Source organism: Anabrus simplex, chromosome 13, assembly GCF_040414725.1.
Source record: "Anabrus simplex isolate iqAnaSimp1 chromosome 13, ASM4041472v1, whole genome shotgun sequence".
Classification (NCBI taxonomy): domain Eukaryota; kingdom Metazoa; phylum Arthropoda; class Insecta; order Orthoptera; family Tettigoniidae; genus Anabrus; species Anabrus simplex.
Window position 1 is genome coordinate 14,906,979 of NC_090277.1, and position 25,896 is coordinate 14,932,874.

The 25,896-nt window shown below is 41.5% G+C and overlaps 1 long non-coding RNA gene across 1 annotated transcript in view; it reads right to left on the minus strand.

The window, feature by feature from the left end:
* Positions 1-25,272, minus strand: part of LOC137502944 (uncharacterized) — a 44,013-nt gene extending 18,741 nt beyond the window's left edge. Inside the window, exon 1 of the long non-coding RNA XR_011018938.1 lies at positions 25,178-25,272. This is a non-coding gene — a long non-coding RNA (uncharacterized lncRNA). The remainder of the gene's footprint in view (positions 1-25,177) is intronic.
* Positions 25,273-25,896: the final 624 nt, after the last annotated feature.

Consider the following 25,896-nt stretch of genomic DNA (forward strand, 5'->3'; position numbering starts at 1 on the left):
AAGAGCACAACATTGTGAAAGAATGAAGGCACTGTGGAGAAAGAGGAAGGAAAAAGGGATGATAAGAAGGAAGTGCAGTAGTATTGGCGTGGTCTTAAGTTTGGCTGGTTCACAAGAAAGAAGAATGTTATATACTGTAAATTCTAGTAAATTACACAATGTATTTCTTCTTAGCCTTTATCCCACTTAATTGCTGTTCTGCACTTTCTTTTCGATTCGATGCGGTCTTGTGCTTCTTCAGGAGAGACTTTAGCCACATGCATGTCCTCCCGCGGAGCGTCGAGCCAGTGCTTCCTTGGTCTGTGGCCCTCAGGACGTTAAGTTTAATGCCCTAACCATTTCTGCATAGCACGTGTCCAGATCATCGCAAATATTTCTCTCGCATTTTCTTAGGGGTCCAGGTCACACCAAATGCCGTCCGAACATCCTCACTCTGATGTGGTCCAGTCTAGCGAGTCCCATTGGCCAGCGAAGCATCTCCTAGTGACTGACCAACACTGGCACCCTCCAACCGTGACTTGGTGCCACTTCACACAGGCAGCATCAGGGAGAGTGATCCCAGATATTTAAACTGAGATGTTTTGAGAATCTCAATATTAACAGCTATGTTTTAGAACATTTTGACCTTCACATGGAAACTCCGCCAGCACTTCCAACAAAAATTTTGAATGTAAACTGTATTTATATCTGGTGCGGAACTGCAGTCCATCTTATTCATCATACTGGTGATTAATTTCTCTTTGCACCAAGATAAATATCTAAAAACATTTTTAAAGATTTTAAAATGCCCCATTCTATTGTATTATACGTATGATCAAAAGTTTTAGCATTAATTTTAACTTACATCACAGACAAGCTTATCTTTTTAACTAAGCATTTTATTTCGTCCATATTTCAAGTTGTGTGTTTGTACATTGGTTTCATGATTTTTAGTACCTTGCACTATTTGTGTTATCGGCTGATGATGACCCAGATCTGGAGTCGAAACTAGTACCATGTGTAAACAACTTGTAATGTATATAATAAAAATCTTCCGGGCTGTTATGCCGTGGTCCACTCCTCTCGCTTCTCCCAGACGTTTCGACTACTGCTGCGGTAGTCATCTTCTGTGGTGTCGTGTAGATACGCTCTCCTGTATCCCGCTGGCGACTGACCAACACTCGGTTATGTACAGTTGCGCTGGTTCTATAGATTTTGGATTTCAGATACACTGGCACCCTCCAACCAAAAAGGAATCGCCAGCGGGATACAGGAGAGCGTATTCTACACGACGCCACAGAAGATGACTACCGCAGCAGTAGTCGAAACGTCTGGGAGAAGCGAGAGGAGTGGACCACGGCATAACAGCCCAGAAGATTTTTATTATATTGACACCGGCCGTGAAAGCCTTCATATTTTAACTTGTAATGTAACTCACATTACAAAATAATTTATATTGAAAAGGTGGAACCATAAAATATACTTAATTTTAATGTAATCTCAGTTCAATACAAACCAATATGAAATTCTTATCCCTCAATACCCTATATAACACTAACCAGAGAGAAAAAATGGAAGGGATCTGCTGCTTTGAAAAATGAAGGTATTAACCTAAGAAAGACAAGGGCCACGAAGGGCGTTAAAATGAAATTCTCCCTAGGTGTCCACACGAAATACCATCGGGTTGTCAAAGAACAAGAGTTGACCTAGCGAGGTAGGATAGGGTAGATGAAAGTGAGGAGGCTGGCACAAGTAAGTGGAACAGTTCCAGGACTCAGCTAAGGGCCTCGTGGTTTGCAAGTTAAGAGGCCCTGGGGCCCATTTTAGTCACCTCTTACACCAGGTGGGTCTGATATGCTGACAAATGAAGAAAAGCCAATGACTCACTGTAATGAAGTCGATTCATTAATCATCGACAAAATGTCTATAACACCTAGACATTAATACCTGGCAAGAATTTAGACATGTTACTCAGCATTAATAATAATAATATTATTAATGGGTTTATGTCTCACTAACTAGGTATTTTTGAGGTTATCCTTAGCATTAATGATCTTGGGAAAGATACAAATTCAATCAAAAATAAATTGGTTAATAACTTATAATACAAACTGTTCGAGGGCCTGTCAATGTATTTTACGATACCTGCTTCATTCTATTTTTCAGGACAACTGTTATCTAGGATAACATTGGACACACTGAATAGGGCTTCAAGGTTGTCAGAATAGTGAGAGACAGTTGTCAGTTCAATGTTTGAGGCGCTGTGTGGAGGATGAAGTTGATCACCCAAAAGACGAGCATGGGCCACATTAAGAATGTACGATCAACATCCGAGTAGGAGTAAAGGGCTATGTAGTAACTGGTGGTCAGCTCAAGAATCCGTAACACTTTCAGAGAAAGGTAGCGATGAAGCCAGTTCGGAAATTAAGCATGAATGTGATACATCCCAACAATTTAGGAAAAACAAAAAAACAAAACAACAACGAATTGCTGTTTACTCCAGAGATGGCAGCCGGGCTTAAGAGCACAGAGAAAGTTGAAGACAAGGACAGCTTACATGGAACGACAAAAGTCTTGGAAATTTTCAGGCATTGGTTCGATTTTCATGATGCATGGAATGCCACACAAAACTGTTTTAGCTACAAATAAGCAGAGCTTTCTTTGGGAAAATGCTGCTTGTTGAGCTACAGGAAGCTTCGACCTGTATAATTGACTTTTTCTTTTACCTTAGGAAGAAAGAGTGTACTTGTTTTCTGTTTTCCCACGCACTGTGCTCCCACAGACCCAGCGGAAAATTTAAATGCGTAACGTGTCATTACTTGTGTTAAGTCACATTATTTCTCATTTCTAAATGCAGTTGGCATCCCTGTGCCACACCTGCTGAGGTTTGCCATGGTTACTGAAATTAGTGACGGAGTGGAAGCTGTTGTAATGGAGCGTTAGCTGCTTTCGCTGTTCCGGTACGTCCAGGGAAGTGTTCGACCAGGTTCTCACAGTTCATTTTCGAGGAATGGTGCTCCTGATGTATCCTTTCTTCCCTTTGAATGTTCCATCTTACAGCTTCATGATTATCATCTTCACCCCAACGCCCTCTTGAGGTCGGGTGAGCCCGTGTTTCAATGTTTTACTTCAGTTAGTTTTTCTTTACAGATTATTTGCTAGATAGAGGCTTCAACATCTCATACACAAGATGAAGTATGTGATGCTCTGAAGAGTGTGCCATTAGATGAAGACAGAGGTAGAGTGTATTTTGATGAAGATGGAGAAGAGGAGGAAACTCAAGGAAAAAGTGACAGAGCAAAGAACAGAGGAAGAGGGCGTTGGGGTGAAGATGATAATCATGAAGCTGTAAGATGGAACATTCAAAGGGAAGAAAGGATACATCAGGAGCACCATTCCTCGAAAATGAACTGTGAGAACCTGGTCGAACACTTCCCTGGACGTACCGGAACAGCGAAAGCAGCTAACGCTCCATTACAATCTTGATCTCCTTATAAACGCTAAGATTATTCACACCGTTCAATATATTAATGAGGAGATTGAGCGAAAGAGTTAGCTACAACACGAACACAAGTTTTGATGGAATGAAGCCCGGCATTGGACTGTTATACCTTGGTGGTACTCAAAAGTGCCCAGAAGTGTTAGGGTCTGACAAATTCGGACATACTCTGTTTATGACCATGTACCACTTTCAGTTTTTGCTGTAGTGTCTTCAGTTTCATGACAGTACTTTGGACGAAAGGCGAGAATCTGATAAGTGTGCACCCACCAGAGACACAGGGAAATTTGTTAGTAATTCAGAGGCAATGTGTACTCTCTTTGAATAGTGTAGGCCTACCATAGACGAGCAGCTGCTAACCTGCCCGTTGCATGTTATTGCATCAAGGCCAGGAAAATACAGTATAAAAATAGTTATGTTACTTGATTCAAAAACTTTTTTTCGCTATGGCAAAAGTTCATAACAGCTTACATCTTCCAGCACCACGCATCCAGGCGTGATTGCACAGTCACTTGTTTCTTTCTCGCGAAGTGCTTGATCGTGCAGTGGACAGAGCTGCCAACTGTTCATATAAAGAACTAGTCCTAGTGCAGCGGTGCTACTTTTGAATTTACGAATCTCGTGACGAAGCCATTGGTCTGGATCAAGCAAAGGGGGTCTGGGGGCGTAAGTCCCCAGGTTAGAAGCTACGAAGCGGCCCTAGGCCTCTACTATCCCGCGTGACAAAGTCATTGGTCTGGATTGGTTAGACCATTGGTCAGTGACAAAGCCATTGGTCTGGACTGGTCAGTCCATTGGTCAGTGACAAAGCCATTGGTCTGGATTGGTTAGACCATTGGTCAGTGACAAAGCCATTGGTCTGGACTGGTTAGACCATTGGTCAGTGACAAAGCCATTGGTCTGGATTGGTTAGACCATTGGTCAGTGACAAAGCCATTGGTCTGGACTGGTTAGAGCATTGGTCAGTGACAAAGCCATTGGTCTGGACTGGTTAGACCATTGGTCAGTGACAAAGCCATTGGTCTGGAGTGGTCAGTCCATTGGTCAGTGACAAAGCCATTGGTCTGGACTGGTTAGACCATTGGTCAGTGACAAAGCCATTAGTCTGGACTGGTTAGAGCATTGGTCAGTGACAAAGCCATTGGTCTGGACTGGTTAGACCATTGGTCAGTGACAAAGCCATTGGTCTGGAGTGGTCAGTCCATTGGTCAGTGACAAAGCCATTGGTCTGGACTGGTTAGACCATTGGTCAGTGACAAAGCCATTGGTCTGGACTGGTTAGACCATTGGTCAGTGACAAAGCCATTGGTCTGGACTGGTTAGACCATTGGTCAGTGACAAAGCCATTGGTCTGGACTGGTCAGTCCATTGGTCAGTGACAAAGCCATTGGTCTGGACTGGTTAGACCATTGGTCAGTGACAAAGCCATTGGTCTGGACTGGTTAGACCATTGGTCAGTGACAAAGCCATTGGTCTGGACTGGTTAGACCATTGGTCAGTGACAAAGCCATTGGTCTGGACTGGTTAGACCATTGGTCAGTGACAAAGCCATTGGTCTGGACTGGTCAGTCCATTGGTCAGTGACAAAGCCATTGGTCTGGACTGGTTAGACCATTGGTCAGTGACAAAGCCATTGGTCTGGACTGGTCAGTCCATTGGTCAGTGACAAAGCCATTGGTCTGGACTGGTTAGACCATTGGTCAGTGACAAAGCCATTGGTCTGGATTGGTTAGACCATTGGTCAGTGACAAAGCCATTGGTCTGGACTGGTTAGAGCATTGGTCAGTGACAAAGCCATTGGTCTGGACTGGTTAGAGCATTGGTCAGTGACAAAGCCATTGGTCTGGATTGGTTAGACCATTGGTCAGTGACAAAGCCATTGGTCTGGATTGGTTAGACCATTGGTCAGTGACAAAGCCATTGGTCTGGACTGGTTAGAGCATTGGTCAGTGACAAAGCCATTGGTCTGGATTGGTTAGACCATTGGTCAGTGACAAAGCCATTGGTCTGGACTGGTTAGACCATTGGTCAGTGACAAAGCCATTGGTCTGGACTGGTTAGAGCATTGGTCAGTGACAAAGCCATTGGTCTGGACTGGTTAGACCATTGGTCAGTGACAAAGCCATTGGTCTGGATTGGTTAGACCATTGGTCAGTGACAAAGCCATTGGTCTGGACTGGTTAGACCATTGGTCAGTGACAAAGCCATTGGTCTGGATTGGTTAGACCATTGGTCAGTGACAAAGCCATTGGTCTGGACTGGTTAGAGCATTGGTCAGTGACAAAGCCATTGGTCTGGACTGGTTAGAGCATTGGTCAGTGACAAAGCCATTGGTCTGGACTGGTTAGAGCATTGGTCAGTGACAAAGCCATTGGTCTGGATTGGTTAGACCATTGGTCAGTGACAAAGCCATTGGTCTGGACTGGTTAGAGCATTGGTCAGTGACAAAGCCATTGGTCTGGACTGGTTAGACCATTGGTCAGTGACAAAGCCATTGGTCTGGACTGGTTAGAGCATTGGTCAGTGACAAAGCCATTGGTCTGGACTGGTTAGACCATTGGTCAGTGACAAAGCCATTGGTCTGGACTGGTTAGACCATTGGTCAGTGACAAAGCCATTGGTCTGGATTGGTTAGACCATTGGTCAGTGACAAAGCCATTGGTCTGGATTGGTTAGACCATTGGTCAGTGACAAAGCCATTGGTCTGGACTGGTTAGACCATTGGTCAGTGACAAAGCCATTGGTCTGGATTGGTTAGACCATTGGTCAGTGACAAAGCCATTGGTCTGGATTGGTTAGACCATTGGTCAGTGACAAAGCCATTGGTCTGGACTGGTTAGACCATTGGTCAGTGACAAAGCCATTGGTCTGGATTGGTTAGACCATTGGTCAGTGACAAAGCCATTGGTCTGGACTGGTTAGAGCATTGGTCAGTGACAAAGCCATTGGTCTGGACTGGTTAGAGCATTGGTCAGTGACAAAGCCATTGGTCTGGACTGGTTAGACCATTGGTCAGTGACAAAGCCATTGGTCTGGACTGGTTAGACCATTGGTCAGTGACAAAGCCATTGGTCTGGATTGGTTAGACCATTGGTCAGTGACAAACCCATTGGTCTGGACTGGTTAGACCATTGGTCAGTGACAAAGCCATTGGTCTGGATTGGTTAGACCATTGGTCAGTGACAAAGCCATTGGTCTGGACTGGTTAGAGCATTGGTCAGTGACAAAGCCATTGGTCTGGACTGGTTAGACCATTGGTCAGTGACAAAGCCATTGGTCTGGACTGGTTAGACCATTGGTCAGTGACAAAGCCATTGGTCTGGACTGGTTAGAGCATTGGTCAGTGACAAAGCCATTGGTCTGGACTGGTTAGACCATTGGTCAGTGACAAAGCCATTGGTCTGGATTGGTTAGACCATTGGTCAGTGACAAAGCCATTGGTCTGGACTGGTTAGACCATTGGTCAGTGACAAAGCCATTGGTCTGGATTGGTTAGACCATTGGTCAGTGACAAAGCCATTGGTCTGGACTGGTTAGAGCATTGGTCAGTGACAAAGCCATTGGTCTGGACTGGTTAGAGCATTGGTCAGTGACAAAGCCATTGGTCTGGATCAAGCAAAGGGGGGCGCCCCCAGGTTAGAAGCCGCGAAGCGGCCCTAGGCCTCTAGTGTCCCCGTGACACCTCCATTGGTCTGAGCAGTTGTGTATTTCTTGTGCGCAGGTTGGTAATGGAATTCATTTACTTCATTGCTACGAGTGACGTCATATACCATTGTGTCTTGCCCAATCAAAATGCCGGAACGTAGTTAGGGACAGGAAGAGAATAAAATTAATGTTTTTAAATGGGTCCACCAGACCCCAGTTGGTGCTCCGCAATATATTATAACGTGTGTGTACATTGGAGGGTTACGCATGACTTCATTCGTGAACGCAGTGCAGTTTGTTCCTTGTGTGCGAACGTACATCTGAAGAATAAACACAAGCTGAGTGGTATAAGTAGTAATTGTTATGCATTATATTGGTGTTCCCTGGTGTAGGGATGTGGCGACCCCATCGCCCGAGTATTGGCGGGAAAACCATAACGATTGCAGGGTATGGAGGAAATGCCTAGTCCCAGTCCTGAACAACTACAATGAAATAAGCCAGAAAGCCTTCTTCACAATTTTATACAATCATCTTTCATCTCTCATCTTCAACTTTCTAAATAACATTTGGAATTGTAACTCGAGGATTTATCCTCATCTCAAGGTGACACCTTAGACAGTCGACCATGAAAAGTCTTTTGAAGAAGAATTGCACCGACTTCAATCACATATTGCAGAAAAGACAGCATTCGGATGCGGTGGGCTGTCATTCGGAGGATTATGATGGATTGGAGCATCTGAAAACTCAACACAAAAGCTTCAAAGAATTAAACCTAAAGAAATCTCTTTCTTCTCAACACACAATGTTAACTCTTTGTGCCAAATAAAGATTGTCACTGACATCACGGACAAACATAAAATTCTAATCATGGCCCTTCAAGAAATAAATACCGTAGCGATCAAGACCCAATAGAATCACAAGGGTACTACATGGAAAACGAGTGATGAAAAACTGTCCGCAGTTTGGTAATGGATTTCTAATAAATCTCAAAATCATAGATTCAGTCATGGAATTTAAATCTCAATCCCCCAGACTTCCAACACTAACTCTGAAATCTGCAAATAAAATCTACACAATCATCAGTGTACAAAGAGGAACTTTCAGGTTATAAACCACAATGTCTTCACTTTAAGAATACAGACGGGGAGTTGGTCACCTGCAACAGCCAGAATGTGGAACTTTTGGCAAACTACTTTGAGCAGCTGCTCAATTGCGAAGAGCCCACGGAAAGATTACCTGTTGAAGATCCTCCAGAGATACACCTCCCATCTAACCCACCAACAATGCAGCAAGTTGCTAATGCCATCGGACATCTTAAGAACTGCAAAGCACCCGGGGAAGATGGCATCATTGCGGAAGCTCTAAAAGCAGGTGGAAATAAGATCACAGAGGCCATACACCAGATCTTGATCGATTGCTGGGAGACTGGCAGGATCCCTGATGACTGGAAATCAGCTATCATACACCCTTTACATAAAAAAGGTGACCGCAGTGATGTCAACAACTACCGAGGGATATCTCTGCTGTCAGTAGCATACAAAGTGCTGTCAAGGATTTTACTGGACAATGTAGAAAGCCAATGTGATCGAACGATTGGTGAATATCAAGGAGGATTTCGGCGGGGACGGTCTTGTACCGAGCAGATCTTCAACCTAAAAACCATTCTCCAACTAAAACAAGTAAGGAGTATGAACATCGCTGTGGTTTTCGTAGACTTTAAAAAAGCTTATGATTCCATCGACCGCCGGACACTCTTCTCCGTACTGCAAGAACGAGGTGTTGATTACAACACACGCACCCTCATCCAACAGACTCTTACGGATACAACATCTAAGGTGAAGTTCAGGGGAGAACTATCTCGGACTTTCAAGATAAAAACTGGAGTACGGCAGGGTGATGGCCTCTCACCCGTTCTGTTTAATCTAGTGCTTGATAAAGTCATCAGGAACTGGGAATGTACACTGAGGAATCTAGAAATCAAACCAGTTGCCATTGGAGCCGGGACTCGAAAGATTGAGATCAGGTGCCTAGCATTCGCAGATGACATTGCAGTCCTAACCAACAACTCTAAGGATGCTGTCATTGCTATTGAAGCCCTGCACGAGATAGCGGTGAAGGCTGGATTACACATATCGTATGACAAAACTAAGTACTTTGAGACTTGGCATCCCGGTAACCCCCCTTTGACGACCATACATGGAACGATTGGGAAAGTCAATCGCTTCTGCTATCTTGGTGAATGGGTCCACCCCAATGGTAGAGACGGTACATCCATCCTAGAAAGATGTAACAAACTCAATGCAGCGTACCAACTATCCCACAACCATTATAATAAGAGGTGCATTTCGAAAAATGCTAAGATCTGTCATTACAAAACTGTTGTCAGACCACAGTTTTTGTACGCCTCAGAGACCCTACTGATGAACAAAAAGGGCACCATGGATGATCTAGAGAAAGCCGAAAGACGTATCCTCAGGAAAATTCATGGACCGAGATTGCTCCCAGATGGAACCTACAGACTTAAATCGAACTCTGAGCTGTATCGACAGTTAGAATCAGCCAATACCAGCATGCGACGTAGGAGGCTTAAGTTCTATGGACACCTACAACGAATGGACAGCAACAGGCTTACCAAGAAGATCTTTTCTTTGGTTAAAAGCTACAAGACTGGAAGCTTGTGGCTTAATGAAGTACAGAAGGACTTGGATTCGGCTGGGATTTCAGATATTGATATAGAAGATCGTTCCAAATTTTGTGCTATGGTACAGTCTTGGACCCCACCACCTAGAGTTCCTAGAAGTCGGAAGCCCCTTTCACAGGAGAGAAAGGAGAAATTATCAGCAGGGCTCAAGAGATATTGGGAACAAAGAAGAGCATCGAGGAAGAACTAGTCACCAGCGCTCCTTAGTGGGCTTAAATCAATAATAATCAGTGTACATGCTCCCAGTAATCAGAAAAATAACACCTTAAAGGATAAAAAGAAGCACAAAAGTTCTGGGTTCTCCTGGATCAAACATACCTCCATCACACATTAAAATTCTCCTCGGTGATTTTAATGCACAACTGCGACAAGAAAGAAGATAGAGATATCATTAGAAAATGTCCAGCACATAAGGGGATGAATAAAAACGGTCAAAGATTGGTTGAATTATTCAGAAACCACAATCTTATCTCCAAATCAACATAGTTTAAAAGGAAACCTCACAAATTAAAAACTTGGAAACATCCTGATTTCCGAAAAGGTGAATGGCAACAGGACCATTTTTGCATGGATAAGTTTCACCATCATGAAATCTACAATGTCAAGTCCTAAGTGGGAAGACTCAAGGTCAGATCACTCTGTTGTTAAGATCAAAATATAATGAAGAATGCGACCAGGCAATTGAGGGAAGACACCGAGCTTGGATAAATCATCAAGCGCAAAAATCAGACAAATAAAAATTTAGAACTAATTAAACAAAGAAAGTCAATCCATAAAATAATCAGACAAACCAAATCAAACATCTTAAAAATTCCTTACAAAGGATAGAAGATAATTTTAACTAAAAGCAATCCCGAGATTATTATAAAACCTTTGGCAAATACCTTAAAAAATATGAGTCCCCAATATTAATGCTGAGAGATAAATCAGGAAGGTTAATCCATAGTAATCAAGAAAATTCAGAGATCCTCGCAGAGACATTCAACAAACTTTTAAATTGCGACGACCCACTGGAAAACTTAGAAGTAAATACTGACACACCCGTTTTAACAACCCCAGATCTAATAGATCCTCCAGCTACCAATGAGGTAGAATTTGCAATTAAGGAACTAAAAAATTACAAGGCATGTTGTAAAGACCTAGTCTTTGCAGAAATCTGGAAAAAGCCAGGGAAACAAGCAATTGTAAATTTACATCAGCATCTAGTGAAAATGTGTATCACAGAGAAAATCCCAGAACATTGGACCTCAGGCGTAATCCATCCATTATTCAAAAAAGGAGGTAAAACTAATCCAGACAATTACAGAGGAATACGTCTTTTGAACTGCGCTTACAAAATTTTCTCCCGCATAATTTACAACAGGAACCACAACTTGGAGAATACCAAGGAGGATTTCGCCAATACAGAAGTTGCCCAGACCAAATTCTCAGCCTGAAACTAATAATGGAATATTAGAAATACAGAAATAAACAGCTGTTTATTTCATTCATAGATTTCAAAAAGGCTTATGATAGTACACACAGACCCACTGTTAAAAATCCTCAGATCATATGGCCTTCATCCTAAATTAACAAAAATTAACTTTAATCAACACAATTTCAAAGGTAAAGTTCAGGGGAGAATTGTCAAATGCTTTTACAATAAATACAGGCCTCAGACAAGGTGACGGATTATCCCCACTGCTCTTCAATGTGGTTCTAGAATACATCATGAAAATTTGGCAAAAAGAAAACCGTAGAATGCTTAATATAAACATACCAATGAATGTATGCAACAATTCACCAATATGAACTGAACTTCAAAGTGTACCTCAAGAATACCATAAACATTTCACGTGTTGAAATTGTATTTCACCAAATTATCTACTACTCACGAACAATACACTAGAATTTTATGTAACATATACATGTCATAGAATATCGACGCTTGTTTTCTAAACCAGGAAACACATCATATTATTGTATATTTTAATATTATCACTCACATCATGTGACATTCTTCATTAGATTTAGTAATGTTTTTAAAATTATATATTAAGTTAACTTTAGATCTCATAACCAGCTGAGAAGGTTGAAACCGGTACTGCTTAGTAACAAGATATAATAAAGTATTGATTAGGTGGATGGTACCCATTCTTTGTGATTAAGTACAACCTTCAACGAAAAAGTGTACATGGAAGACTCAAGTGGTCCAACATGGACGATAAAGTTAATAATAATAATAATAATAATAATAATAATAATAATAATAATAATAATAATAATAATAATAATAATGGTCTTCAATATGGAATAATATGAAATGTATTACCTATGTTATAAGTAGTTGTTCCCCCCCCCCCCTCCATTATTTTGTTGTAGATCAAGACAGTCATATGATGGCCTACGTCCTTTGTGTATACGGTATGTCGCCGCTCGGAAATTGTGAAACCTGTGTATTTTTGTGTACGTGTGTTCTACGTGTTATTACTGTTGTATTTTTCTGTATAAATGTAAATTGCTGATGGAAACCAAATAGTGAATTTAAGTGTATCGGAGGGCAGTTCACGGATAAAGGTGTAGCTGTGTGAGTCTGTGAAGGCGTGCGGGGGCCGAAGTTAAATTCAGACTACTTATAACGTCAATCGAGCATATTTAGGTACAATCACTGCTATGAAATGACCCTTTCTTCAACTCTTTAGAATAAAAAGCAAAAACATCACGTACAGTAAAACCCGGTATCTGAGTTAAAAGTGGTGCAAGTGGCTGTGCGCTTTGCATTCAGGATATAGTGGCTTCGAATCCCGCTGTCGGCAGATCTGAATTTGGTTTTTCTGTGGTTTGCCCATTTTGACACCAGGCAAATTCTGGGGCTGTACATTTATGCCCTTTCCTGTCCCATCGGCGCCATAAGATGTATCTGTGTCTGTGCGACATAAAACAAATACAGTATAAAACATGTCAGATGTATAAAAGCAAACACAAAAATCACAACAAATAAAACCTTCTTCAGTTCATGTTTCTTTTGTTTATTAAGAAGGTTGTTATCGTAGCCTGTTCAACTCGCTGTAGTCTTCTTTCCTTTTCTGCCATGCTGCGGTTGTAACCCTAATTAAAATGACAGGCTATGTACCTTAAGTTTAGCCAGAAAATAACTACCACAGTAAAAATAACGCGCACGACTAACACAACACAGAAGGTCCCGAGTGCGTGAGTCAACAACCTCCTCCTTGCAGCCCAACTATCTCCGGAAACCAGGTCGGATATGAGAGGTTTACTGCACATGCTTTCTGAAACTGCGACCACTGTGGGTGGGAGAGGTAGAGTAACACCCATGGTTGTAAAGAGGTGGATTGGCAACTATGGGGCCCTTAGCTGAGTCCTGGCATTGCTTCCACTTGTGTCAGGCTCTTCACTTTCTTCTGTCCTATGTGACCTTGTTCTTTCCCGACCCCGAAGGTATTGGGTTACGAGGCTTAGGGAGTAGGGTGGGACACTATGTCCCTATCCCACGCTCAGTTAGGTTTTGCTGTTCCGGAACACCCGAGTGTCAATTCTTTTGAAACATTGTCAAGTGAGACCGAGACTGTGACTCGCTGTGCCGTCAAAAGCGCCACTATGCACTGTCCTTCCTCTACTAGCTGACTGTGTGCTGCCACGTGCTGGAGTGTCTGCAAGTCCCATTGTACCGGCCACTGCCCTTTGGTACATGCGAATCATTTAATGTGCTCTGTTTGTTTTCAAGTGTTCTGTGAGAGTGGTTTCGTTGAAGCCCAGCAACATATTGTACACCGTACAAATGACTGCAAAATACCAGAATGTCACGCCGGGGTTCTGCTTGTGATATTTGTAAACACATCTACTGTCGATGTAATTGTTGTATTTCCAAAATAGAAAACATTCTATACTAAAAGCAACATTTAAAACTGATCGTAGTTGGGTGTGTATTTCAGAGTTCCTACACTTTTTCACATGTCCTGAAGCTGTAACCTGGTCCTAATTACTCATAATACAGGCCGATACATTTCAATAGGTGAAAATGTCCTTGGAACACCTGTAGTGTCACTGTAAGCATCATCTGAGTATTTCATTATGACTGAAAAATCTTAACCTAAAAGCAGCCTTTAAACGTGATCATTGGGCACGAATTTCAGTGTTCCGCCTGTTCCTTCACGTTCCGTGCAACTTTACTCTGGCTGTAACTACACACAACCAGTGTTGTCAGATGTAGGCATTTTCCCCTACGTGAAGGTACTTTTACTCATGAAGTTTGTGTAGGGACTTTTCAACAAAATATGTTCAAAATGTAGGTGTTTTCCATACTAAGATATTTTTATTAACGGGTAAAATTACCAACATTCCAGCATTAATGCATTTGTATTGAAAAGGTGGACCTTGTACAATCTAATTCATTGTTTTGTTAATATGGTCCAAATATGAAATTCTTGACTTTAAGTGTCATACTTGTTGGGTGTGAATCCCCTGAGTTCGATCAGCGGTGCCGACTCAGTGCTTGTTGGCTGCTGGTATCCTCCGCCGCTAGTACTTAAGTTGCGTGTTTTACCGTTCATTTCGGTGAATTGAAAGAGTATTTCTTTGTCTATATGTTACCTGAAGAACACCAAGGCCCGTCTAAACCTAAAAACGTACGTGAAAATAGGGAACAACGTTTAAAGACTGAAAAATCATGCAGAAGACAAGCTTTTTTGAAATAAATGGTTGGAGGAAAATGGATTTTGGGCTTGGCTGACTCCTCAAGAAGCTAAGTGCGTGCATGCGTTGTGAAGAAATATTAAATGGCAGTAAAGCTGAACAGTTGAAGCACAAGAACATAAAAAATTAAAAGAAACTGAAAAGTACGACTAAATTAACTTAGCTGCGGAACGTAATTCCATGGAGTATACCGTTAAATTGGCCGAGAGACTTGTTTGCGCTGCTTTTGGACCCCCAACGTGCTAGATCAGGGACTTCTGTGACACAACATACTCACATATTTTAATGTTTTTAACATGTCGATAATCTAGCAACACAGCATATTTTAACATTACGCTTTAATTTAACAAAATGACATATGGCTTTTAGTGCTGGCAGTTTCTGAGGACAAGTTCGGCTCGTCAGGTGCAGGTCTTTTGATTTAATGCCCGAAGGTGACCTGCGCGTCCTGATGAGGATGAAATGATCATGTAGACTACACATAACCCAGCAACCGTCCCAACAGAATTAACCAGTGATGGTTAAAATTCTGTACCTCACTTTGAATCGAACCCAGGAATCTGTGACCAAAGATTAGCGTGCTAACCATTTAGCCGTGGAGCCAACTACGTTTCAATAAAGAAGTGTGACACAATTAATTTTAATGCCTTTATTTACAAATTTTATTAGGTTAAAGCAAAAATATATCTTATTTGTAAAATGTACTCTTTTTGACGTCAGCGATGTTTGCAAAATAAAATAATGAAATATTCAGTCGCAGGGAATTATATGCAATGCAATATAATACTTAAATTAAATCAAATGAGGGGGTTTCATGATGATTTTAAAGGAAAATAACTGGTGGCACATTAAAAGTAATAAACAAGACCTTGACCGACAGGCTAGTTGGAAAAGGTTTGCACTAGATTGAGTATGGTCACAATTATTCTCAGGAGGCTTAGATATTTATCGGTAGCGGTAGACGAAAGACGTATCAGGGGCCAAGAATTTTTGCATTTTATTCAGATTATGTCGCACATAGTAATGTAAATATAGTTTTTTTTACAAGTTGCTTTACGTCGCACCGACGCAGACAGGTCTTATGGCGACGACGGAATAGGAAATGCCTAGGAAGTGGAAGGAAGTGACCGTGACCTTAATTAAGCTACAGCCCCATCATTTGCCTGGTGTGAAAATGGGAAACCACGGACAACCATCTTCAGGGCTGCCGACAGTGGGGTTCGAACCCACAATCTCCCGAGTACTGGATACTGGCCGCACTTAAGCGACTGCAGCTATCGAGCTCGGTAAATATAGTTCGGGGGGTACTGTTAAAACAGATGCAAATAATTTGTACGAGGTACTGAGAGCAACAAAGTGGCTATCGAATTGTTGGGTATGAGATATCAGCAGTGATACAAGCGTCTGATCCTCGAACATGGACACAGGCCTCGGCTAGGTTAATTATTCATTGATAAGATGAAAATTGCAACACACGACTGATCGGACTTTGAACCCCAGCCTTCTGGGAGGGAAGCCAGCTGCTAAGCCACTGAGCTAATCGTGTCTCCAGTTTTTTAAACAGTTCATGATGTGCTTTAATCTTAACCATGCTAACATATTAGGTTATTTCAAATTAGGATGAGGTGGTATTTTAGAGTTTACTTTACGCCTATAAACAAGATAACTGGTATTAAAGGAGAAAATATAACATAGTAGGGAAAATGTAGGGATATTTCGGCAACTCTGTAGGAACGAATCAGGGAATAAAAATTACATGACTCTCTGTGACTCAGTTCTTGCGTTGGGCATTTTTCAAATTTAAAAAAAAAAATCAAAATCTCTTTATTTGCAAATGAGGTGTCTACCTCGGTGGCAAATGGTACACTAAAATACATTATTGTCAAGCACTAAATATTAAATTAACAAGAGAAGAAAATTTTCCTATAATACAATATTATACAATTTACGCTAACAATGTTTTCTATTAAACACACAGCTTATTCTTAATAAATTTATATTGTTTACAAAATTCTACTTATAATATCTCCTGTACTACTTACAAATATAGTCAACTGATATACAGTATGTGGAATTACTTCAAATGATACTATACAACTGGTATAAGATTAAACTTTACATTGCATTTATTTATTTATTTACTTTTTTTTAATTATTTTTTTTTTACCCATTCTGATCCTAAGTAGCATAACGACCTGCTGCGTCTTAACCAGAGCCCCTTTTGCCACCACTTTTCAGAGTTCCTGAAGGGCCTTCACAGCTACCGTAGCGGTCCCAGGGCCCTCGAAGTCCCCACTGTATTCACCCCTACAGGCAGTCTCCTACTTGGGCTGTCCAAACTCCTTAGACCAGGGGATGGAATTAATTTATTCAAACACATTTTTAAAATTTACAATAGCCTGCACTGGTCGAATGCCCTCTAACACTTCATTTATTTTCTCTGTTGCTGTTTATTCTCTTCTTGAATATCTGTATAGATTTTGGAAAAGGATCAAACACTACCCCTGGTAAACTGTTCCACTCCTTCACACCCTTCCCAATGAATGAAAATTTACCCCAATCACTTCTGCTAAAATTCCTTCTAATTTTATATTTGTGGTCAGTCCTGCCGATATAATTATTTTCCAACTGAAGCCTCTCACGGATATCTCCCCATGCTTCTTCTCCTGCGTAGGCTCTATATAATCCTATAAGTCTAGTTTTCTCCCTTCTCTTACTTAAAGTTTCCCACCCAAGTTCCTTTAACATTTCTGATACACTACTCTTTCTCCTGAAATCCCCTGTTACAAATCTTGCTGCTTTCCTCTGCACACCATCTAGTTCTTTTATTAGGTATTCTTGGTGAGGATCCCAAACACTGTTTGCATATTCCAATAATGGACGAACCATACTCAAGTAACTTTTTTCTTTTAATTCTTTGTTGCATCCTTTAAGTAGCCTCATTATGACATGTAATGATCGGTATGCTTTCCCAACAATGTCATCAACATGACCCTTCCAGTGCAAATTACTTTCAAATCTCACACCTAAGTATTTGCACTTGCCATCTTTTGGGATAACTACCTCATCCAAAGTATATTAAAATCAGTTTTAAAACTCCTGTTTGTAAAAGTTTTAACAGTTGATTTGCCTCCATTAACCTTCATATTATTTTCTTCAACCCATTGTTGGATACTTTCAAGGTCCCTTTGTAATTCTGAACAATCCTCAATGTTATTTATTTCCCTATAAACAATTATGTCATCTGCATACAATCTTATTTTCGATGTTATATTGTTCCCTAAATCATTTGCGTATATTAAGAAAAGTAACGGACCGATTACACTATCCTGTGCAATTCCCTTCAAAACTTTCTCTTCCTGCGATACATTATTTCCTACTTTGACTTTCTGAACCCTTGAATTTAGAAATGTTTTCACCCAACGTGTAACCCTTACGTCCAGTCCTATTCCCTCCAATTTCTTTAATAATATTCCATGTTCCACTCTATCAAAGGCTTTGGAAAGATCTATGGCTATGCAATCTAACTGGCCTCCTGAATCCAACTGATCTGATATGTCCTGCTGAAATCCCACCAGTCTTTCTAAATCCATACTGGCTCCTCTTGAACCAATTTTTATCATCACATATCCCTCTGATGTACTTTGATATTAAACTCTCCAGTATTTTACAAACTGTACTGGTCAGGCTGATTGGTCTGTAGTTCTCTGGTTTCCTTTTATCACCCTTTCCTTTATAAATTGGTATTATTATAGATTCCTTCCATTCTTTGGTATTGCACTATTATTTATGGCATAGTCAAAGAGAAATTTTAAATAAGGCACTATGTACCACCCCATTGTCTTTAATACCTTCCGAGTAATTTGATCACTTCCTGCTGCTTTTCCTTGCTGAAAATATCTTAATTTGTGAATGAGAAGCATTTTGTTTCCCTCTGTGTCTCTCCCTCTCTATCTTCTGTTTCGGTTTCCAACTCATGACAATCTTCTATTGAATCTCTGAATTCCCTACTAAATAGGTTTGCTTTTTCAGTATCTGTTAAATAGTGTTCATCCCCTTCTCCCACCATTGTAGCAATTTGGATTCCTTTTCCTTTTTGATTCCTGATGTATGAACACAGCTTTTTCCATTTCCCTTTGTGGTCATTACGCTCTTGAAGAATGCCATTCATATAATTCTCTTTTGCTTCCTTTTTCACTCTATTCAGTTCCCTCATTAGCTGTTTTCTAGTTTCTCTACTTTCCCTACCCTCTTTGATTTTCCTGTTTACTATTCTACATTTTCTTTTTAATTTTCTTATTTCCCCTGTATAATAAACAGGATCTGAGGTCATTTTAACCTTCTTAACAGGTACAAATCTCTTCTCTCTTTCCCAAATGATTCCTTTAAATTTAGCCCAAAGTGTATCCACATTACTCCCTTCACTTATCCAACAACTGAATTGTGATTTAAGGTAAGTCCCAAATTCATCAACTTTAGTTTTTCTGTACAATTTCTTGTCTTGTGTAACCCTCTTATTAAGCCTTTTTGGTACGAGTCCTACATCCATTATTACAGCCTTATGGTCTCCTATTCCTTCAATTACCTCAGTTTTATCAACAATTTCCCATGGTTTAACCAAGAATACATCTAGCAAGTTGAGATGAGTCGGTTCTTGTACTACTTGTGTAAATCCTCCCTCCCAAATTAACTTATTTGCCAGTTTCTGTTCATGGGCTTCACTTGCAGCTCCATTCTGTTCAACTTCAGGCAAATTTAGATCTCCCCCAATTATTACCATATCATTATTATTGTTTTTACGAGTATAATCTATTATTTTCTCAAATATTTCCATGTCTCTTTCCTCTCTTCCAGGCCTGTATGTTCCTATAATTCCCACCTCCTTCATATTATCTAATTTTATCCCTAATATTTCATCCCTTTCATCGGTAAACCATTCATGTGAACAGTAAGTTTCCTTCATCAGAATAAACACCCCCCCCCTCCCTTTTTATCTCCTCGGTCTCTACGATAGACTGTGTACCCTTCTGGAAATACTTCTCTATTACCCACCCCTTCCCTCAACCACGATTCCACTCCTATCACCACATCAGTCTCATAAGATTCCATCAATGTACCGAATTTTAATTGTTTATTTACTACACTTTGACAGTTTACCAAGAGCAATCTCAGGCCCCCTTCCTCCATAAAACTTGACTGTTGCAATTGGTTAACTTGAAATTCCTTACTACCCTGAGTTTCATTTTCTAGTTGACTGAGCCAGCTTGAAGTACAGCTGGCTCTTTCTACTAGTTATATTTGCTATCTTTCGTTTACCTGAACTGTTCAGATGGAGGCCATGTTTTATATAACTGTATCTCTCAAAACTGCTGCATTCAATAACCTGAGTATTCTAAAAATGTTTATAAATTTTAACAATATCTGTATTGACCTTGTCCACTTCAGTGTTCACACACGAGTCTCTACTCAAATCATGCCTGTAGGGCACGTTCACTACAAAGACGTTAGTGTGGGTCAGCTTCCCTAGTGTATGTTTAAGTTGTGATCTTACATTCTTGGCGTCGTCGCGAGCTACGTCGTTCGTCCCACCGATGATAAGTGCTGCATCGCCGCTCCCGAAGTTCCTAGTTGCTTCTTCTACGTTTTCCACAACACTGCAGATAGAAGCTCCTGGATATATTTCTCCGGTTGCTGCTATGTTCTCGTCGTTAATCACTCCCGCAATTCCCCTTCCTTGGCTATCACCAAACACAGCTACCTTCACTGATTTAGGCCTAACTGGGTCTTGAATCTGAATTCTAGGCCTAAATTTTAAACTCGGCACGGCAATGGCAGCGGATCGCGATGATTTGGTTTCACGCGCGCGATCACTTTCTTCCAGAATTAAATTATTTAGGGCAGAAAACCTATTTGTGATGTTTATTTCCGGAAATTCAGTTGTAGATTTCTTCTTAGCCGGCCATCCACGAACTACTTGACACCACGCGCTCGAGTTTGTTACTTGTATCGGTATATCACTCGAAGAATGGTCAGTCCCAAATTCTAGCGATCGCAGTCTTTCTATTAATTCTTGATTTTCAACTTTAAGAGTCTCATTGTCCTTTTTTAGAATGTTTATAATTTCTAATGCACTTTTATATTCCTCATCGACTGTTTTCGGTGCTTCGTCAACGCCGTCCCCAACAACAACATTCCGAACACACTGCTCACAAATCCAGTCAACATTTTCATTAGTTTTTACGTCTCTAGGGCAATTTCCGCACTTATAATGCCACCATCGATCACATGAATCACACAACATTCCATTTTTCACTAATCTTCGACATTTTCCGCACTTTTCGTCACATTTTACGGTTAATTTACTCGGAGAATAAAACACTACGTTGTCATTACCGGGCGCCATTTTGAAAAAAAAAAAAAAAAACTAGACTAGGATAGGACATTTTCTCAAGAGCAGGGAACCTTCAAATCGCACGATTATACAATTGTTTTCAGAATAACGCGGCCATTAACTGTAACAAAATTCTCTGGCCGACATGATAATTGTTTCTCACGACTCCCTCTCTCTCGCTACTTGACTATCGGTACTAAAATTGAGTACAGCATCTAGAAAACAAGGGATGTAAATCTTCAGCAGATATCAGTAAAATCAAGCGGTAGGCTACCGCAATCTGAATGCTTGAGGGGATGTGGAGTAAATCAACAAACTGGGTTTTAGTAACATTGTTAAGAGTGGTGGTGGTGATTATTGTTTTAATAGGAGGTACAACCATCAAGTAAACCGTCCTCTATTAACACTAATCAGAGGGGAAAATGAAAGGCGCCCAACACTTCGAGAAATAAAGGTACTTGCCAAAGAAAGGCAAGGGCCACGAACGATGTGGAAATGAGACCCCCTGCGCCTCCACACGTAATACCGTCGGGGTCGGAAAAGAACGACAGTTGACCGAGTGAGGTTGGATAGAATAGATGAAAGTGAGGAGCCTGATGCAAGTGAAAGCAATGCAAGACTCAGCTAAAGGCCCTGTGGTCACCAACGAACACTCCCATGTTGGGCTCCTTTTATCACTTTTTACGACAGTCTTCTTCTAGCGCCACCGGCCACAATGGGATACACATTTCAGAGGTGGTAAGCAAGTCGAACCTAAATATTCTTACAAAATGTGGACGGTGCTTCGTGGACTCCGGAATGTTAGCACAAGAATACATAAGTTACTTAGAATCTTAGCTGTGAAATGTTGTTCCAGGAATATCGTGCAACACGACATTATAATTGCTACAACACCAACTTAATATTACTTTTGGTGTGTCGTACAGTGTTCATGTGTGAAAATTCCCGCAATTACAATATGCGTTCACCGTATTCACTTCAGTCAGCTGTGATGGGTTTGGCTGTAAGCGTTCTCACTCCCACATACGACCACGCCCTCCTGGCATTGCTTCCTCACTTTCATCTATCCTATCCGACCTTCCTTGGTCAACTCTTGTTCTTTTCCGACCCCGACTTTATTAGCGTTCCGAGGGCTAGGGAGTATTTTATTATTCGTAGCCCTTGACTTTGTTTGGCCGATACCCTCGTTTTTTCGAAGTGTCGGATCCCTTCCATTTCTTCTGTCTGATTAGTGTTTTATAGAGGATGGTTGCCTAGTTGTACTTCCTCTTAAAACAATAATCACCACCTATGTTGACTCTCAGAGCTACAAGGCATCTCGCTGGTACACGTTGTATTTCCCATCTGGCAAAAACACACACACTCTCTCTCTCTCTCTCTCGCTGACGCGCAGCGTGGCGTACTTCCTCTTCCACTCAGTCAGTTCCGTGTGTCGACCACAAGCTCCTAAGGCGGGATTGCACTGAGGCAACATTTGGGCGACATGGAGCATGCGGCTTGTTGTCAGTCGGGCACAAAATATATGGTATGCTACATGTGTTGCCGAGTGTAGCATGCGTCACTTGTGGAGACTTGTCGTTATTCCATCAAGGCAACCAAGACAACAGTTCCTCACTCGACTTTGACCGGCTGGTGACAGCTATACTTCCTTGTTTCGAATTTCTCAACCTATCATCTCACGAATCATCCCGGAAATGTGCATGGTGCGGAGTGATCCAAGCTGATAAGGCATGGAGCCCTTGGCAAACAAACCACGTCGGAATTTTCAAGAGGCGAAAGCCATTAGTGATGATTTTTTTCAATACTTTGTCAGATGAAGGTCGTGTACTAGAATTTGTATACCTAGAGGTACGGGAAGATTTAGAAACTTCTTGTTCACTGGAATTTAATGATATTTTAAAATTTAAAATGTAGGCCTATTAGTTTTAAGCAGAATAGCCTAACCCCATTTTGATTATTTTACCCCCTTATAGTTCACATTTCTAATACAGTTATACTAGGCTAATGAAAGATAACTCGTGGCAACTATGACAATAAGTAGACAAAATTACCATGGCACTACAGTCCTTGAAGGACCTTGGCCTACCAAGCGACCGCTGCTCAGCCCGATGGCCTGCCGATTACGAGGTGTCGTGTGGTCAGCACGACGAATCCTCTCGGTCGTTATCCTTGGATTTCTAGACCGGGTCCGCTATCTCACCGTCAGATAGCTCCTCAATTCTAATCACGCAGGCTGAGTGGACCTCGAACCAGCCCTCAGGCCCAAGTGAAAATCCCTGACCTGGCCGGGAATCGAGCCCGGGGCCTCCGGGTAAGAGGCAGGCACGCTACCCCTACACCACGGGCCGGCAATAAGTAGACATAGTGAGGAAGAAAAAGACTATGATGAAACAGTGTTGGAAGACTGCGTAATTAGAGTAGCGGCGAAGAATATCCGAATAAAAAGTAGATTAATTGTTGTGTGTTAACAGTGTAGAAAAGAGAACCATTTGTTGTTATGCTATTAAACGACGTCTTTACGAGAAATCCATAGGCATGGAAATGCCATAATATACTGATATGTAGAATTTATTATTATTTGAGCACCTTCAAATACCACCAACTGAGCCAGGATCGAACCTGCCAAGTTGGGGTCAGAAGACCAGCGCCTCAACCGTCTGAGCCACTCAGCCCGCTGGGCATTGAACAAATCACAATTTTATTTACAAAAGTTCATAAGCAGTTAACTTATTTCATTTATTAGGGGAAAACAGTAGCATAAAATCAATTCATCTCACGTTTCTCATTGTAACCTGACGTTTGGAGCATCGATGTCAAGAAGAAAGGTAAGTAGATTATACGCGAACCACAGATTTCCTCTCAATGGAGAAGCAACACCAGTTTTCATTTTCTGAATTTTTTATGCTCTCGGTGGAAAGCTGAACGCATTTTTAAAATTTTCTTCAGTTCGTGGACACTGCAGTCATATTTTTCTGGGGGCCGTTTTGACATATGCTTTCTTTTCTACTGTTTTTATAATCACTCAATGTTACATTCCGCAATTCCGGAGCATTGTGATAAACCCCAATTAAATTCGCAGTGTTTTCAATAACTCACTTCATCTTGTCGCACGGAAATTGTAGCACCGATCCACACACTGTTGGATCCCGGGCGACACTATTCGACAAGCATATTTTTGAGGCATGCGGCACCAGAGTGTTCGACAAGATAGCAACATGTCTCATGCCACACAGCCGCACGGTATATGTCGTGACGTGTTTCTTCAATTGAAAGTCGACAGCAGCATGCTTCACTGTCGCATGCTCCATGTCGCCCAAATGTTGCCTCAGTGGAATCCCGCCTTTAATGTTTCCGAACAGCTGACTGTTCCGGTCTGCCCAACCCTAAAAGGAAGTACTTCATTTTCACGCCCTTTGTGACCCTTGTCTTTCTTTGACCGATACCTACCTTCATTTTGTGCGACTCGTTGGCTGAACGGTCAGCGTACTGGCCTTCGGTTCAGAGGGTCCCGGGTTCGATTCCCGGCCTGGTCAGGGATTTTAACCTGGGTGTATGTGTTGTCTTCATCATCATTTCATCCTCATCACGACGCGCAGGTCGCCTACAGGAGTCAAATAAAAAGACCTGCACCTGGCGAGCCGAAACCGTCCTGGAATATCCCGGCACTAAGAGCCATAACGGCATTTCATTACCTTCATTTTATTACCGGACGAGTTGGGCGTGCGGTTAGGGACTCGCGGCTGTGAGCTTGCGTCCGGGAGATCGTGGGTTCGATAGTTTTCCATTTTCACACCAGGCAAATGAATTAAGGTCACGGCCGCTTCCTTCCCACTCCTAGATCTTTCCTGTCCCTTCGTCGCCATAAGACATATCTGTGTCGGTTCGACGTAAAGCCAATTGTAAAAAAACTTTCATTTTTCGAAATGTTGGACCCCTTCCACTTTTTGCCTCTGGTTATTGTTAACAGTTTACTAGTTCTTAAAACAGTAATCACCACCACCACATCGCTCTGTTACGACTGTTGTGCTGTGGACTGGTTTACTCAAGCAGATGGACAGTGAAACTTAATCACATGTTTTCCACATTATAAACACTGCCCTAGCAGCGACAAAGCTTAGCAAGTTAAGGGAGTAAGCAAATATGTTGTCACAGCGGCGCCCAAACAGAGGACTAACATCACACGTAACGTACAACATTAACAAACATTATAATTAGACAACCATCAAGTTGCCTTGCTGTAGCAATGGAAATAATTTGTATATTGCCTCACCTTTACTTTCTGAGGTTCCAACTTCAGCTCTTGTTGAGGGTAAGGTTTGTCAGGCACGATCCACGTTTCGCCACTTGCAAGGTATGTGCACGAATTAGAGATGGGTAGTTCGTGAACGAGTAGTTCAAATCAAACTAGTCGCTAAAGTGAACTATTGAACTAGATCACAATTATATTTGGCAGCAGTTCGAAATGAACTAAAGTTCCTGCCGACTGCTCGTTCTCTCGAACGTAAATAATAAACGAATGAGATTCCACGTTGCGACTGCAGCGCCTAATAGTGGCTTAATGTCGGGACTTGGTCTATATAATCACGGTCGACTGGATCCCTCGCTTTGCTCAAGGAGCTAGTTAGTGCGACGCATCAAGTCGGCCGTGACATAATTCGTTCCTAAAAACAAGAGAATAACAGATGGTACAATTCTGTATTACATCTTATTTTGTATATGGCGTCTACAACTACAGCCTGACAAGAGGAAATAAAGCCAGAATCCACAAATTATGTTTGCTACATACACAGAAACTGATATATTTTCTAAAGACCTGCAATACATGTGGATGCTCTGCAGTCGGTACATTCCATGATTTGAGACCTATACGAACTGTAAAGAAACAGTTCGTAAATAACTATTTTGTCTGCAGTTTAGGTCGTTCATTCTGTGAGTTGAGACATAATCGAACTGTAAAGATACAGTTCGTAAAGAACTATTTTGCCTGCA